The sequence below is a fragment of the Phyllobates terribilis genome, unplaced genomic scaffold (assembly GCF_046119375.1).
Source record: "Phyllobates terribilis strain yellow unplaced genomic scaffold, ASM4611937v1 Scaffold_20__1_contigs__length_20440879, whole genome shotgun sequence".
NCBI classification, from domain to species: Eukaryota; Metazoa; Chordata; class Amphibia; order Anura; family Dendrobatidae; genus Phyllobates; species Phyllobates terribilis.
The window spans coordinates 13,392,520-13,397,360 of NW_027362780.1; positions in this window are offsets into that span (position 1 = coordinate 13,392,520).

Below are 4,841 nucleotides of genomic sequence, written 5' to 3' on the forward strand. Positions count from 1 at the left end.
CATAGGATAAAATAACATAAATACAATTTAATAAAGCATAGGATAAAACAACATAAATACAATTTAATAAAGCATAGGATAAAACAACATAAATACAATTTAATAAAGCATAGGATAAAACAACATAAATACTTTTTAATAAAGCATAGGATAAAACAACATAAATACAATTTAATAAAGCATAGGATAAAACAACATAAATAAAATTTAATAAAGCATAGGATAAAACAACATAAATAAAATTTAATAAAGCATAGGATAAAACAACATAAATACAATTTAATAAAGCATAGGTTAAAACAGCATAAATACAGTTTAATAAAGCATAGGATAGAACAACATAAATCAAATTTAATAAAGCATAGGATAAAACAACATAAATAAAATTTAATAAAGCATAGGATAAAACAGCATAAATCCAATTTAATAAAGCATAGGTTAAAACAGCATAAATACAGTTTAATAAAGCATAGGATAAAACAACATAAATACTATTTAATAAAGCATAGGATAAAACAACATAAATAAAATTTAATAAAGCATAGGATAAAACAACATAAATAAAATTTAATAAAGCATAGGATAAAACAACATAAATACAATTTAATAAAGCATAGGTTAAAACAGCATAAATACAGTTTAATAAAGCATAGGATAGAACAACATAAATACAATTTAATAAAGCATAGGATAAAACAACATAAATACAATTTAATAAAGCATAGGATAAAACAACATAAATCCAATTTAATAAAGCATAGGTTAAAACAGCATAAATACAGTTTAATAAAGCATAGGATAAAACAACATAAATACTATTTAATAAAGCATAGGATAAAACAACATAAATAAAATTTAATAAAGCATAGGATAAAACAACATAAATTCAATTTAATAAAGCATAGGATAAAACAACATAAATACAATTTAATAAAGCATTGGTTAAAACAGCATAAATACAGTTTAATAAAGCATAGGATAAAACAACATAAATCAAATTTAATAAAGCATAGGATAAAACAACATAAATCAAATTTAATAAAGCATAGGATAAAACAACATAAATACTATTTAATAAAGCATAGGATAAAACAACATAAATACAATTTAATAAAGCATAGGATAAAACAACATAAATACAATTTAATAAAGCATAGGATAAAACAACATAAATACAATTTAATAAAGCATAGGATAAAACAACATAAATTCAATTTAATAAAGAATAGGATAAAACAACATAAATAAAAATTAATAAAGCTTAGGTTAAAACAACATAAATACAATTTAAGAAAGCATAGGTTAAAACAACATAAATACAATTTAATAAAGCATAGGATAAAACAACATAAATACAATTTAATAAAGCATAGGCTAAAACTACATAAATACAATTTAATAAAGCATAGGATAAAACAAATTAAATACAATTTAATAAAGCATAGGATAAAACAACATGAATTCAATTTAATAAAGCATAGGATAAAATAACATAAATACAATTTAATAAAGCATAGGATAAAACAACATAAATACAATTTAATAAAGCATAAGATAAAACAACATGAATACAATTTAATAAAGCATAGGTTAAAACAACATAAATACAATTTAATAAAGCATAGGATAAAACAACATAAATACAATTTAATAAAGCATAGGATAAAACAACATAAATTCAATTTAATAAAGCATAGGATAAAACAACATAAATAAAAATTAATAAAGCTTAGGTTAAAACAACATAAATACAATTTAATAAAGCATAGGATAAAACAACATAAATACAATTTAATAAAGCATAGGATAAAACAACATAAATACTTTTTAATAAAGCATAGGATAAAACCACATAAATACAATTTAATAAAGCACAGGATAAAACAACATAAATACAATTTAATAAAGCATAGGATAAAACAACATAAATACAATTTAAAAAAGCATAGGATAAAACAACATAAATACAATTTAATAAAGCATAGGATAAAACAACATAAATACAATTTAATAAAGCATACATTAAAACAACATAAATACAATTAAATAAAGCATAGGATAAAACAATATAAATACAATTTAATAAAGCATAGGTTAAAACAACATAAATACAATTTAATAAAGCATAGGATAAAACAACATAAATACAATTTAAGAAAGCATAGGCTAAAACTACATAAATACAATTTAATAAAGCATAGGATAAAACAAATTAAATACAATTTAATAAAGCATAGGATAAAACAACATGAATTCAATTTAATAAAGCATAGGATAAAATAACATAAATACAATTTAATAAAGCATAGGATAAAACAACATAAATACAATTTAATAAAGCATAAGATAAAACAACATGAATACAATTTAATAAAGCATAGGATAAAACAACATAAATCAAATTTAATAAAGCATAGGATAAAACAACATAAATACTATTTAATAAAGCATAGGATAAAACAACATAAATAAAATTTAATAAAGCATAGGATAAAACAACATAAATAAAATTTAATGAAGCATAGGATAAAACAACATAAATACAATTTAATAAAGCATAGGTTAAAACAGCATAAATACAGTTTAATAAAGCATAGGATAAAACAACATAAATACAATTTAATAAAGCATAGGATAAAACAACATCAATACAATTTAATAAAGCATAGGTTAAAACAGCATAAATACAGTTTAATAAAGCATAGGATAAAACAACATAAATCAAATTTAATAAAGCATAGGATAAAACAACATAAATCAAATTTAATAAAGCATAGGATAAAACAACATAAATACTATTTAATAAAGCATAGGATAAAACAACATAAATACAATTTAATAAAGCATAGGATAAAACAACATAAATACAATTTAATAAAGCATAGGATAAAACAACATAAATACAATTTAATAAAGCATAGGATAAAACAAAATAAATTCAATTTAATAAAGCATAGGATAAAACAACATAAATAAAATTTAATAAAGCTTAGGTTAAAACAACATAAATACAATTTAATAAAGCATAGGATAAAACAACATAAATACAATTTAATAAAGCATAGGATAAAACAACATAAATACTTTTTAATAAAGCTTAGGATAAAACCACATAAATACAATTTAATAAAGCACAGGATAAAACAACATAAATACAATTTAATAAAGCATAGGATAAAACTACATAAATACAATTTAATAAAGCATAGGATAAAACAACATAAATACAATTTAATAAAGCATAGGATAAAACAACATAAATACAATTTAATAAAGCATACATTAAAACAACATGAATACAATTAAATAAAGCATAGGATAAAACAATATAAATACAATTTAATAAAGCATAGGTTAAAACAACATAAATACAATTTAATAAAGCATAGGATAAAACAACATAAATACAATTTAATAAAGCATAGGATAAAATAACATAAATACAATTTAATAAAGCATAGGATAAAACAACATAAATACAATTTAATAAAGCATAAGATAAAACAACATGAATACAATTTAATAAAGCATAGGTTAAAACAACATAAATACAATTTAATAAAGCATAGGATAAAACAACATAAATACAATTTAATAAAGCATAGGATAAAACAACATAAATACAATTTAATAAAGCATAGGTTAAAACAGCATAAATACAGTTTAATAAAGCATAGGATAAAACAACATAAATACAATTTAATAAAGCATAGGATAAAACAACATAAATACAATTTAATAAAGCATAGGATAAAACAACATAAATTCAATTTAATAAAGCATAGGATAAAACAACATGAATACAATTTAATAAAGCATAGGATAAAACAACATAAATACTATTTAATAAAGCATAGGATAAAACAACATAAATACAATTTAATAAAGCATAGGATAAAACAACATAAATACAATTTAATAAAGCATAGGATAAAACAAAATAAATTCAATTTAATAAAGCATAGGATAAAACAACATAAATAAAATTTAATAAAGCATAGGTTAAAACAACATAAATACAATTTAATAAAGCATAGGATAAAACAACATAAATACAATTTAATAAAGCATAGGATAAAACAACATAAATACTTTTTAATAAAGCATAGGATAAAACCACATAAATACAATTTAATAAAGCACAGGATAAAACAACATAAATACAATTTAATAAAGCATAGGATAAAACTACATAAATACAATTTAATAAAGCATAGGATAAAACAACATAAATACAATTTAATAAAGCATAGGATAAAACAACATAAATACAATTTAATAAAGCATACATTAAAACAACATAAATACAATTAAATAAAGCATAGGATAAAACAATATAAATACAATTTAATAAAGCATAGGTTAAAACAACATAAATACAATTTAATAAAGCATAGGATAAAACAACATAAATACAATTTAATAAAGCATAGGATAAAATAACATAAATACAATTTAATAAAGCATAGGATAAAACAACATAAATACAATTTAATAAAGCATAGGATAAAACAACATAAATCAAATTTAATAAAGCATAGGATAAAACAACATAAATACTATTTAATAAAGCATAGGATAAAACAACATCAATAAAATTTAATAAAGCATAGGATAAAACAACATAAATAAAATTTAATGAAGCATAGGATAAAACAACATAAATACAATTTAATAAAGCATAGGATAAAACAACATAAATACAATTTAATAAAGCATAGGTTAAAACAGCATAAATACAGTTTAATAAAGCATAGGATAAAACAACATAAATACAATTTAATAAAGCATAGGATAAAACAACATAAATCAAATTTAATAAATCATAGGATAAAACAACA